At 41.0% G+C, this 14,313-nt stretch overlaps 2 protein-coding genes across 2 annotated transcripts in view; one reads left to right on the top strand and one right to left on the bottom strand.

Annotated features, from left to right (window-relative positions):
* Positions 1 to 14,313, bottom strand: part of GDF11 (growth differentiation factor 11) — a 39,059-nt gene that overhangs the window by 11,448 nt on the left and 13,298 nt on the right. The gene's annotated exons all lie outside the window — the stretch shown is intronic.
* Positions 1 to 14,313, top strand: part of SARNP (SAP domain containing ribonucleoprotein) — a 123,427-nt gene that overhangs the window by 105,378 nt on the left and 3,736 nt on the right. The window lies entirely within an intron of this gene.

Raw genomic sequence — 14,313 nt, 5'->3', positions numbered from 1 at the left:
ATGGAAATCAAGATCCATATCCATTTACATATTATCAGTTCAAAATTAAACTAATTTGTAGGAATTGGTTGCTTGAGTGAAATTTTCTAGATAGCATCTGGTTTTATAGATTATCAGATAATTTGGGTGTATGGTATAGATAATGGCTAACCTTATATATTCTGTAAAAGAAAATAAAAGCAGGATAAAATATGTAATAGGCAAGAGATAATAATACCAGATCTTTGAGAAGGACACGACAGGTGGGTAAAAATGCCAGATCTGATTTAACCATCTGGCTGACTGTGATGAACCGTAATAATAATAATAACCCTATTTTCCTTGGTAGATAGTCTGCCAATATCGATATGTGGATAAAAGGCCTAATCCTTGGGGAGGACTTGATAGGTGGATAAAAATGCCAAATCCAGTCTGAATATCTGGCTGACTGTGTGATGAACCATAATAATCCCAAAAGAACTGGAGCACCACTTGAATACCATCGGCATTGACAAATTCACCATAAGTCAATTGCAAAAGGTGGCTTTACTCTGAATGGCTTACATCCTGGGATGATACCTCTAACACCACCAAATATCAACATCTGCATATCCCAGGTCTTTGGGGAGGACTCAATAAGTGGATAAAAATGCCAAATCCAGTCTCAACATTTGGCTGACTATGTGATGAACAATAATAATCCTAACTTGGACCTGAACACCTTAATTTTACAAAATATACCCTGCTTGGAACTGCCAGTCATCATCATCATCATCATCTTAGATCCTTGGTTGGGTCTTGAATTATTAGATTATTATTTTTTATTTACATTTATATCCCGCCCTTCTCCGAAGACTCAGGGTGGCTTATAGTGTGTAAGGCAATAGTCTCATTCTATTTGTATATTTACAAAGTCAACTTATTGCCCCCTCCAACAATCTGGGTCCTCATTTTACCTACCTTATAAAGGATGGAAGGCTGAGTCAATTTTTACCATCTTTGTGAATCTACCGGTAATTGGAGATTAATTATATAATCAACATTATCAGTGGCCAACCATAACAACAGACAGATTACAGAAAATGGGATCAGTGTATTTGAATACCTGCAAGAAATACCACTTGCCTGAAATCCAAAACTATACAAAATAGGGCCACAAAATAGACAAAGTAACAGAAAACTAAGAAACTAAAGTGTCCCGGGACTTCAGAATTCAGACAGACAAGCATTTGCCACATACAACACTCTGGTTTTAACAATTATTATTGATAACAAAGACAAAAAGAGTTACCTTAAATGCCATGGAGAAGGGACAATGTAATGATATGTAAAGCATATGTTTTACTTAGAAGCAAGTCCCCTGAGTCTGATGGAGCATTCTAGGTATATGTGCATAGGCTTGCAACGGTAATCCATAATGAAATGCAGTAGCAATGTTTTGGGACAGGAATCAGGAATAAATGAACCTATTATCTGATTTCAGTATAGAGCTCACCAAAAATGTGCTCGCAGAAGAGCTTTAGAAGAACTGAATGTAGCTAGAAGATAGCCAAGCTCTTTAAAGAATTTTGAGGAGTTTGCCAAACGGATTAAAAAAAAAATCTCAAGTCAATTAAATATGTTCTTCTCTTTGTAAGCATACATTCCTTTCAACAATCATTGTATTATTTTCCAGAGAGAATCCATCATGAACCCCCAAGAGTACATGACGCTAATATAGGTAGACCTTGGCTTAACAACAATTCGTTTAGTAACCGTTCAAAGTTACAACAGCACTGAAAAAGTGACTTTTTAGAGACTTGTGACCTTTGCAGCATCCCCATGGTCATCTAATCAAAATTCGGATGCTTGCAATGATTAATATTTATGATGGATGCAATGTCCTGGAGTCATCTTTTGCAACCTTTCAACAAGCAAAGTCAATGAGAAAGCCTAATTCACTTAACAAATGTGGCAAGAAAAGTTGTACAGTGGGACAAAGCTCATTTAACAAGTGTTTCGCTTCGCAACAGAAATTTTGGGTTCAATTGTGGTCGTAAGTCAAGGACTACCTGTATTGTGTTGTTTAAATTAGAGTTTTAGCTCTTTTCTAATCATCTTTTTGTAGTCCTCTTGTTTATCAAATTATATCGCTATAAGCTTTTTATCTTTTTTCTAAAACATTATAAATTATTCACTTTTCTCAACAATGTGAAGTCACAGCTGCTGCTACTTTAGCTGGTTTTTGCCCTCGTATACACTGAATTCTTCCCAAGAATCTCAGATGCCATAATCTGTCAGCGTAGTATGTGTGGATCCAAGTGGCATGGCCTTTTACAAGTGACAGATGGAAATTTCTAAGTGCCATTGAATATCTTTTGGTATGATACCTACTGTGCCAACTGAGACCACCAAAGCTGGTTTATGTCATAATCTTTCAATTTTCAGATCTTGGTATTTTCTGATGTTTTCCAGATGTTTGTTGTTTATTCTACTATCCTCTGGTATTGCAACTTCAATTATCCATACTTTCTTCTTTCAAGCCATTTCATATCTGCTATGTTATGAACCAAGAATTTTATCAGTCTGTTATTGTGGTTCATTGCAAAGTCAGCCAGATGTTCAAACTGGATTTGCCATTTTTGTCCACCTATTGAGTTATGATTCATCACACAGTCAGCCAGATACATAGACTGGATTTGACATTTTTATCCACTTATTGAGTCCTTCCCAAGGATCTGGGATAGGCAAATGTTTTTGTTTGATGATGTTAAAGGTATCATCTCCAGGATGTAAGCTGTTCCAAGAAAGCTGCCTTTTATAATTGACTGATAGGGATTTTGTCAATGCTGATAGTGTTCAAGTGGTACATTTGTATTTTTTGGGGGGGATTGCACCCAAGCTGCCTATTACTGTTGGTACTATCTTTGTTTGCTTTTTCCACAGTCATTCTACTTCCATTTGCAAGTGTTTATGATTTTCCCCTATTCTTTATCTTCTCTTCTGCTGCCTCCTGATACTTTCACATCCACTATCTGGACTTTTTTGTCTTTCTTATCTACAGTTGTTACGTTTGGCATGTTATGCGTCTGGTACTTGTCCGTTTGAATTCTAAAGTCCCAGAACAATTTACCTTCTTCATTATCTGTTATTTGGTCTATTTTGTGCTCCCATCAGTTCCTGCTTACAAACAAGTAGTATTTCTTGCAGATATTCTAATGTACCATTCTTACTCCTTTGTCATGCTGTTGTTTGTAGTCTCTCTGTGCAATCTTCTTGCAGGAGCAGACTGATGTAGAGCTCTGAATGCTCTATTGCCTCTTGAATAAAATCAGCGTAACAGCTACACAGCAATGCTGTTCAGCCTATATACTAGCCCAGTGAATAATAGCACCTATAAAAGAAACTGTAACAGACTGAAAAATATTGCGACAAAGGGCACTGGTTCTTCTAAGATTAAAAAAAAAATGCATATTCAGAACCCAGTTAATTTAATACAATTGAAATAGGCCAGTAGAGTAGAAGATCGGTCCTCTTGAAAGGCTCAAGTTAACCCCGCTATTCTTCCTGAGGTGTTAACCCTTTTTTAAATGCAGCCTGCTGCCACTAAACAAAATATTTGGCCATCATTGTGCAGCTTCAGAATGATATAGATAGAGCCAGATTTTTCTATACCAAAAGCATGACCAAAAGCAATAACTGAGCACATGGCTACTTATAAACCTAAATGGGTATTTCCCTCCTCATCCCCCACCCCAACCCTTCCCCACCCCTGACAAATAGCTGTAATGCTAGGGATTAAACTGAATTAGCAGTAGACTTTCCCTCTTTGATTAATCTCAAGATTCTTCTCCTAATCAAGGTCAAACTTGAATTTGGGAGCAGAATTTCTCCCCATTTTGGCTTCTGTACTGCAGGCGGCTGACATAAAGCCAATGAGAAGGGCGACGGTTTCCTGGCTAGTGAACTGAAGCAAAACTAAAAAACAGATGTAGCAGTATTGAGATTAGGAATAACATTGTTTCCAACAACATAAAATAGTCTATAAGAAATATTTATAGAAGCTTAGAGTAAAAAATTGATTTCATCCAAGTTTGGACAGAAATTTCAGACTGAACTAGATTTTGTAACTAGTCAGCCAGAAACTGGGCACTTGGAGGTAAGATGCTTTTCCATAATTAGTATTATGAACTTTGCTATCATGACGAAGCAAGACAATGGACTTGTTTAGAAAGCAAGAAATCATAACTTTCACCTGGTAGTCCTCCACTTAGGACCACAATTGGAATTGGAACATCTGTCACTAAGAATTCAGTTATTAAGTGAATCACTTATGATTTAATGAGCTTTTTGCCATGGCAGTTAAGCAAATCATTGTAGTTGCTAAGCAAATCATGCGGTTGTTAAGCGGATTTGGTTTCTCCCGTTGGTTTTGCTTGTTGGAAGTCTCCTGGGTAGGTTGCAAATTACCATCATGTGACCCAGGGACACTGCAGCCATCATAAATACATGCCAGTTATCAAGTTCTCAAACTTTGATCACATGACTGCAGAGACATCACAATTGTTGCAACTGCAAGGACTGGTTATAAGTCACTTTTTTCAGTAATTAAATAAATGGCTGTAGTCAAGGACTATATGTAACCCTATTCTCAAAAATAGGATAGCTGGCAGCGAGGGGGGGGTATGAAAATGGGAAGCCCCCAGCTGCCACCCTCTGCCCCCAATGTGTTTCCTGCTGTCACCCTGATGCACTCTGTGCTCTGCCCACCTTGCCCACCCACCCTCCCGGCTCTCCCTCTGGCCGCCAGTAGTGTGTTGCCAATGTGGAGATGTCTTGTAGTGACTTGGTGATGGCAAGCTGGCTGCGGCAAGCTGGTCACAGCAAGTTTTCCCATTCCAGGGGAAATTCGTTTCAACTCAAAGCAAAGAGTTTGTGACTCAGAAGTTCAGTCATTCTGAAACCCAGAAATTTTGGTGGCTCTGGATTCTGCCCGAGACGAAATCTGGAGGGAACTCTCAAAAGCTGTCAGGACAAGATGGGTATACCTCTCCCTTCTTCGTCCACATGCGTTGTACACCGCCAATGTTTTCTTTTTCTTGTCTCCTCTTAGTCATGAGCCACTGCCTCCCGCTGTTCTCTGTTCTCTCCATTCTGAAATCCTCTGCCCAGAATGCATCATTGTGGGTCTGCTTCCATGCCAAATATGCTTATTATAAAGTGCTTTATAATTACTTCAGTCAAAAGAAAATCCAAGCATTTTTCAGTCTAGAAACAGACAGCCCAGTGTACATCCTTCAAGTGGTGGACCAATTAAAATTGTTTCTGAAAGATGCTGTGAAATATCCCTGTATTGTCTGCTGGCAATACACTATTAATACTACGGAAGCCTTGGCTGACCTATAGAATACAGACACAGTCCCCCCGATGACTGCTGCTAGGAGTTCTCTTCTTCCTTCACAAAGCCAGAACAGTGGAAAACTAACAGTGACAAAGCAGGAGGACGCACTACAACTTGAACACAAGTAGAAAAAAGATGAATCAGATCAACGTAGACTGGATGGCAAAGGAGATCATAACAATTATTTCTCTGCCTTTCAGTTTGGCTTGCAGAACTGATTCAAACTTGAGCTCTATTACTCTTGACAGTGTGTGATGCTTTTGGCTAAATTCTCTTCCTGCAACCCTGGAGACTTTTCTCTGTCACAGTACCAGTCTTTCCTGTCAAACCCTATCCAAAATACGGCGAAGGGAAATCTCTGTTCAACATCTAACCTGTTACAATGAATTATAGGGTTCCAGCTTCTTATTTATGCTTCACGTTTATATAAAACCTCTGGGAAAGGTCAACCAGAGTTACGAAACAAGATGTCTCTGGCATGCGGCTTGGTACTATGCTCTATTGCTCTTGCCACTTGGCTTCAAGGAACAACAAATGTTTTCTTGGTTCAGCAATGATCTGGATCAAAATGAACCAAATGAAGCTAAATCTAAACATGATAGAGATGATACCTGTTTTGCATAGGAAAAAGCACCAAGCTAGCTAGTATCCAGAAAATCCTGAGCTGTGACAAAGCCAACAGGGTATTTGGGCCAGTCACTCTCACTCAGCCCTAGGAAGAAGGGATGGCAAGAGAGAAAGAGAGAGAGATGCTGCTGATAAGTAAAACAGGCATATTACAGATTTAACATCTTGTGCCATATCCATCATCATAAGTTGGCGATCATGTTGGCGATCCTATTCTTATCAACAGCCTCACAAAAAAAGTGCTGTTGAGTTTTGTCCAAACCAGTCCCTTAGATTTTGAAGCCATGATGTTCTTCTTCTGCCTCGGCCTCGTTTGCCTTCAATCTTTCCTTACAGGATTAAGTGAAGTATGCCGTATTTTGGCGCATCACAGGTCTAAAATATTCTAACTTTCGCTTTTTTATGGTTCTGATGATTTCTCTTGGCTTTCCCAGGCAGCGTATCACCTCCTCATTTCTGATTTTGTTAACCCAACTTATACATAACAGCCACCTGTAAAGATTTAACACAGCCTTCAAAAACAGGCCTGTTGCCTATTTCAAGATTCCCTGGTGATGGCTGTAATGAGAGGCACATGCATCCATTTAAATCTAATGTGGCACCTACAGCCACCTCTAAGTCAGACAGATGTGACATCACTTATCTATGACATGGCACATGCATTATGATTATAGCTTGGCTATTGCTATTTGTTATATGTGGGACTATTTTTAAAGGTATAGAAACTTCAGTTGTTGCAAAATGTGACACAGGTTGCTTGCAAACCATTCCAGAGCTCCAGGATCCCTTGATGCCATTGCTGGAAGATCAACCATAGCAGGGATGGATTTCACTTACCTGTGCTACTGGTTCGCGCACGTGCTTCACTTGTGCATGCACAGATTGTATTTGGTGACATCTGGGTGGGTGAGTGGAGCCTCCCTCTGCTACCAGTTCGCCCGAACTGGGGCGAACCAGTAGCAACCCACCACTGAACCACAGGCTACCAATTTTTTAGGAATCACTGAAACTATAAAGGTAAAACAGCTTAATATTCCCATCCTAAATGTACCGTGACAAGTTGAAATGCTCTGTTGCACTGGCTTCTTTACTTTTTAGTGAGGAGCTAAGTCACATTTATTTAGACAAAAATTGGTATTTTAATATTTTAGCATTATGATTTAATATGTTTCTATTGATTTATGGGGGGGTCCCCATGTATTTTTATTCAAAGAATAATTTGTTTGGAAGTTGAGATATTCAGTAAGTAAAATATATTATTTACAAAATTAGGATTGATATACTTAAAAGAGATTAAGTGTTCAATTCCAGAGATTGATCTTCTAGATATTCCCAACAGTTAAGAAATAAAATAATATGAATGTTCCCAGGCTTTTTGTTGTTCTGCAGTAAAGCATCTGCTAAGTACTTCTTGACAGAAATTAATATTGATCAGGTTTCACATTAGCATTAGACTTTTCATAGTTCAAGTCCTTCAATTTTATCTGTCTGTTTCATAGAAAGGAGGACTTTTTAATTTACCATATAATGCAAGCATAAGTTGTATATTATCCTTGCTTTGGAAGGCAGTGCAATAGTCCTCACTTAATGACTTCAACTGGGACTGACAACTCCATAGTTAAACAGTACAGTTATTAGATAAAATATCAGGTGACCATGCTAGATTTAAATTGACAATATTGCTGCAATCATTAAGCAAATCACCTTAGGTTGTTATGCATGATGTCATGTGACTGCAGTTTGCATCTTACTGCTGGCTTCTCCATTGACTGCTTGTCAGAAGCCAGCTTTGAAACTTGTAAATTGTGATCATGTGACTGTGGGGCACCATAACTGTAGTAAATGTGTTCCAATTGCAAAGCAATTGAATTGTGATCATGGGGAGACTATGACTGTTGTAAGTTTAAGGACTGGGCATAAAACCACTCTTTCAGTGCCATTGTAAGTTCAGTCAGACTACCTGTATCAGCATAGGTTTGTTTAACTCTTAAATAATGCCTAAAATTAGATGAGAATCCCTAAAATTAAGCTTTAACACAACTTTGTGTACCATATCACTGAAGAAACTTACCCATATCTGTCTATTAACTCATACTTCATTACCTCACTGTTAGCCTTAAATGAATCATATAATTTTACAATGTCTCATTTCTGTAATTTGGGAAAAAAGATTAATCATTAGTGCTGATTTAGATAAAATTATTTTATTTATTTATTAAATTTATATGCCACTCATCTCACTATCAACCAACTCTACATCAAAGACACTACTGAAAAATTAATCAAGTATAAAGTATATATATTAAATAGTCATTGCTTTTCATGCTGTCCTGTCCTTTCTCCAAGAGTACCTGTTCTCAACATTTTAAGGCAGATTTTAAAATAACCGGATGTTATTTGTTGATTTGGAAACAAAAGACAATGTTTTAGAATAGAGGATATTCTTGGAACAATCTGCTGCATATATATCATCATATACACACTTTAATCTTTTTCTCCTTTTGAATGTCTCCTTTAATATGCTATTGAAATGTCACTGCATGAGAGGCTTCTTGGCATAACCTTAGGAATATTAACAAAACTTTAATTACTATCACTTCTTAGTCTGTGATCTATTTAGCAGTACAGTAGTCCCTTCTCCTTAGATGGTCTGGATTGTTCTGATTTAACCTGATCCCTTGCTAATCCATGTCACGTTTTAAATTTATTCTGCTATCTATTTATGTATTACAATCATAAATACAGACCACCTATAAAAGCAGTCTTTACTAGAGTCTAGTGAAGTTCTCTTTACCGGAGAAGCAATTTTCACTATAAATTTAGGCAATCTTTACTAGAGGAGCAGAATAAATAAAACAAAATATGCAAACATTAAAAGCTCTTAACAATAACGTAATGCATTCTCAGCAAACAAAATGAGTGAGGAATCCTCTCATCCAAAGCCCAGCCATGATGGTTATCATCACCGCATAGAGATCCCAAGATAGATGCTTCATGTATAAGCCAAGCTGGGAAAAATCAGAGGAGGAAACCTTCAGGACCAGATGCTGCAGACAGGAGATTCCTCACATTCTCTTGGCATAGAACAAATGGCCAGGAAGAATGGAGAATCATTTCTATCAAGGCAGATGCACAGACAAGAAGAGCAATTGGGATTGAATCCTGTTGTTATACAAATAGGCTGAGTGTGAGAAGGAGGCACTTCTTCCTTCCCTCCCTCCCAATATCAGTTAGCAACACCCAGTGGACAAACTCCTTACCTTCCTCCTCTATTCACAGACATCTGGGTTACATTCAGTTAGGAGGGCCCCCTTGCCCCTGCCTGGTGCACCCCGCTCAGCTTAATCACCCCCAGCTGCATGTGCCATGAACCGCAAGGCCTGCTAACACACCAAGGTCATGACACCAGCCAGCCGCCTCTCCCGGTACAGCCAGCTAGGAGCAAAGGCCTCTGCTAACGAATGCCCAAGGCAATTTGGTGTGCACAAGTCCCAAATTAATGCTGTGTTCCCCTGAGAATTTCTCCCTGTCAGTTTCTGCCAGATCTTAAAGTGACAGAAAACCTTTCCTCCTCCTTTTCTCTCTCTCTCTCTCTCTCTCTCTCTCTCTCCCCCCCCCCCAATGTTTTAGGCCTAGCGATTTGAAATACCCCGGATAGTTACAGGCATTACTATGGCAAGACGTTTTGAGACTAAAAGTTAGACGATCCATTGAAGCTTTGAAAATAAAAAAATTGCTAACTCGTTACATCTAAGCACCCTAAGCACCTGTATGAGGTTCCTTATTTAGTATGCTGATGTCTCCAAGGAAGAAGAGACTGTGGGTACCATCCAATAACATCCGTATCGAACATTAACCAGCTCTCTCTTACTGCCAATCATCTATTCTCGATAGTATTGGATTTGTGTCCATCACCCCACCAGCTCGCCAAGGCGCTGTCCATGGTTCTAGGCCATGCCCCTGGCTATTTCCCCATTTGCTGCTAAAAGAGGGAGGGAGAGAATGATAGCATAATGGAGGTCTAGGACTGTGCTGTCAGCGGGTAATAAAAGTTGTAGTTCTGCACATCCGGAATTCATCAGAGTGGGAAATGCTGGCATACAGATAACCATTTTGAAACCCTGGAAATGTAGTTCCTGGTGAAAGATATTTCCAAAATGTGATACTAGGGTTGTTGTTTTTTAACCAGGTCTTCATCACATGGATACCTAGCAAAATGAAAACATGGAGGATTCTAATTTACTTCTCCATACATTTTAGGGAGGTTCAGTGAATTCAGAAGTGAATTTGGCGTCCAAACGTAATGCCTGCAAGATTTAAGATAGCATGTACTTCGTGATTCATATATTAAGGGCAGCTGGATTGGAAGATAAGTGTGGTTTTAAAACTGGAAGAAGTATCAATAACCTATACTATGCTCATGACGCTAATCTCGATAGCCCAAAATACAAAGTATCAAGTAGATAAAAGTTATGGGGCACAGTGAGAAAAATGGCACTAAAATTAAATATAAATAAGACCAAACTAATGACAACAGGCAGAACAACCAATCTTACAATTAGCAATGAAGGCGGTAGATAATTTCTGCCTTTTAGGATCAACCGTCAACAGCAAAGGAACAAGCAGTCAGGAAATACCGTATGTTGCAGACTAGCTCTTGGTAGAACAGCTATGAAGGCCTTGGAAAATGCTGGGAAAAGTGAAAGGAAAGAGAAGAAGAGGATGACCAGCAGAAGGTGAGTAGTTAACAATGGTGATGGATGCACTATTGGAAGACCCGAAAGACCAGGTTAGGGATCAATTGCCATGGAGAAAATCAATCTATGTGGTCACTAGGAGTCAAAAACAATTTGTGGCACATAATACCATGAATCAACTACACTAAGCAGTTCAAAGATTTAGAATCTTAGTTGTAACACTATTTAGAGAATTTAGCTTTTATACATTCCACATAGCATCTTAAAATTTCTATGGTACATAGATATGAACTTCATGAAGTTTCCTTAGAAAGGTTTATCATGGCAGGTGCAATAATAGAAGATATTTAGAGACTGAAACCTTTAGCCATCTCTACCAGTTGCTGAATGCCTTCTTACACTTCTTACTGCCGAAGCAAATCAACCAGAAATAGAGAGCTGGCTTTGCATCTCTGTCTGAGACATACTGTTCTCTTCTCACTTTGCTTCAAGACACCTGAATCTATCCAGCTGTTCTGAGTGCTTAACAGAGAGAAAGTGAATGTGCACATGTCCCAAAGTAAGCAAAAGCAAACATGGTACATTCCAATGTCCCAGAGTAAGCAAAAGCCAATATGGTACATTCCAATGTTTTGAAATTCATTCCCTATTAACCTCAGCAAGGATGATAATGTGGGTGCTGTAATCCAAAACATCTAGAGGGTGCCAGGTTGCCTACTCCTGTGCTAATAAATGCACATAAGTGAGAAGTGGCACATATTGGAATATTTGTTTTATTTAGTAAATGTGTACTCCATCCGTCTCTTGTGATAAAACAATTAATTTAAAGTAATTACAGATTCAAGGTTTAATGTATAAATCATAGCTGAATAACAGAATTCTTAGAGTGGGGAGGTGAAGCACAGCAAATTAAAGCAAGCAAAAATCAGAATTCCATTCCATTAAGACTAACCAAACCAGCAAGTCATACAGTATGTCTGTTAAAATAAAAACATTTTACCTATGTACCTGTAAAGTTCCAAGACAGGGAATCCCATAATTCCATAAAGGAGGTCCTTTCCTACATTCCATCCAACAATTCTTTTTCCTTAATATTTATCATCCATCCATCTATCATCTATCTGGATAAGTCCATCTTAGCAGATCTTAAAGTAAGCAGATTTATTCAGGAAGAGTTAATTATTGAAGGTCTAGATTACTTCATGAATTGCACTGAATATGGCTGGATATGTCTCTTTCTGTTTTGGCCCATTTTTATCCTTTCCGAACATATACACATGCGTACCAATAATGCCCTACCCAGGGCGGGGGCGGGGGCTTTGGATCGCGTCGTGCCTTTGCGGCCTCTGACCCGGCGCTGTTCTCGATCAGCTCCTTGGTTCTCTGAGGAGCTGAGAGAAATGAAGCACGGGAAAAGATGCCTGGAGAGCGTTTGGAGGGCCAGCCGTTCCGAATCTGACTGAACACTAGTACAGTCGCATATTCAGACCTATCTAGTGGCGATAGGGCGGCAAAGCAGGAATACTTTTCCGCTCTTATCGCATCGGCAGATAATCGCCCAGCCGCCTTGTTTAGGGTGACCCGCTCCCTTCTTTTTCAGGGAGCTCGGGAGGACCCCTTGCAGGGACCTGCTGAGGAGTTTGGATTCTATCTGCATGATAAAATCGCTCAGATCCAGGACGGGCTGGACGCTGATTGGGTGGACTCAGGTGGGATGACGGAGGCAGCTCTTGAGAATATTACTTGGGGGGAGTTCGACTCTGTGACTCCCGAGGACATGGACAGGATACTGGCGAGGCTGAATGCGACCACATGTTTATTGGACCCGTGTCCCTCCTGGTTGGTACTGGCCACGCAGGAGGTTACACGAGGCTGGCTCCTGGGAATTACTAGGGCTTCTTTGGTGGAGGGTGTCTTCCCACCTGCCTTGAAAGAGGCGGTGGTGAGACCCCTCCTTAAGAAGCCTTCCCTGGACCCAGCAGTATTAGCTAATTATCGTCCGGTCTCCAACCTTCATTTTATTGCGAAGGTTGTTGAGAATGTGGTGGCATGGCAGCTTCCCCGGTACCTGGAGGAAACTGTCTATCTAGACCCGTACCAGTCCGGCTTCCGGCCTGGGTACAGCACGGAGACGGCTTTGGTCGCATTGGTAGATGATCTCTGGAGGGCGCGGGACGGGTTGCTCCTCTGTCCTGGTTCTATTAGACCTGTCAGCGGCTTTCGATACCATTGACCATGGTATCCTGCTGCGGCGGTTGGGGGGTTTGGGAGTGGGGGGCACCGTTTTCTGGTGGTTCTCCTCCTACCTCTCTGACCGCTCGCAGACGGTGTTGGCAGGAGGGCAGAGGTCAGCCGCACGGCGCCTCACTTGTGGGATGCCACAGGGATTGATCCTCTCGCCTCTCCTGTTCAACATCTATATGAAGCCGCTGGGGGAGATCATCCGTGGTTTTGGGGTGAGTTGTCAACTGTACGCTGATGATACTCAGCTGTACATTTCCATCCCAAACCACCCTAACGAAGCCGTCGATGTGATGTCCCGGTGCTTGGAGGCCATTCGGGTCTGGATGGGGACGAACAGGCTTCGACTCAACCCATCCAAGACGGAGTGGCTGTGGATACCAGCGTCCCGGCACAGTCAGCTGGTTCCATCGCTGACTGTGGGGGGCGAGTCGTTGGCCCCCAGGGAGTTGGTTTGCAACTTAGGCGTTCTCCTGGATGTACAGCTGTCTTTAGAAGAACATTTGACAGCTGTCGCCAGGGGAGCTTTTTATCAGGTATGCCTGATTCGCCAGTTGTGTCTCTTCCTGGACCGGGATTCTTTATGCACGGTCACTCATGCCCTCGTTACTTCCCGCCTGGATTACTGCAATGCTGTCTACATGGGGCTCCCCTTGAAGAGCACCCGAAGGCTCCAACTGGTACAGAAAGCGGCTGCGCGGGGCATAGAGGGAGCATCTCGTAGCTCCCATATAACACCTCTCCTGCGCAGGCTGCACTGGCTGCCGGTGGTCTTCCGGGTGCAGTTCAAGGTGTTGGTCATCACCTTTAAAGCGCTCCATGGCTTGGAACCGGGATATTTGTGGGACCGCCTGCTGTGAGACCGCCTGCTGTGAGACCTGTGCGTTCTCAAAGGGAGGGCCTCCTTAGGGTGCTATCAGCCAAACAATGTCGGCTGGCGGCTCCCAGGGGAAAAGCATTCTCTGTAGGGGTACCTGCCCTGTGGAATGAACTACCTGTGGGGCTACGCATACTCCCTGACCTCCGGACCTTTAAGTGCGAGCTCAAGACTTTCTTATTTCATCGAGCAGGGCTGGCCTAATGGGAATTTTAATGGGGTTTTATAGGGTTTTTATAATTTTATTCTATTATTTTTAACTCTTAGCCAAATTGAATTAGATTTTTAGTGATATATGGTTTTAATTGCTGTGTTACTGTTTTATTTTGGCTGTACACCGCCCTGAGTCTTCGGAGAAGGGCGGTATAAAAATATAAATAATAAATAAATAAAGTCATTTATCTTGCAGTTTACTGGGAATTTGAAACTTCCCTACCTTATATTAAATGAAATATCCAATCATTCCAGGTAATTACTCATACTTGCCTTGGCTGATAGCAGTGGGAATACAA

This window comes from Ahaetulla prasina, chromosome 2 (genome assembly GCF_028640845.1).
Source record: "Ahaetulla prasina isolate Xishuangbanna chromosome 2, ASM2864084v1, whole genome shotgun sequence".
In the NCBI taxonomy this organism is placed as follows: Eukaryota; Metazoa; Chordata; class Lepidosauria; order Squamata; family Colubridae; genus Ahaetulla; species Ahaetulla prasina.
Note: the sequence above shows the minus strand (reverse complement) of the source record. Positions and strands in the feature narration are given on the sequence as shown.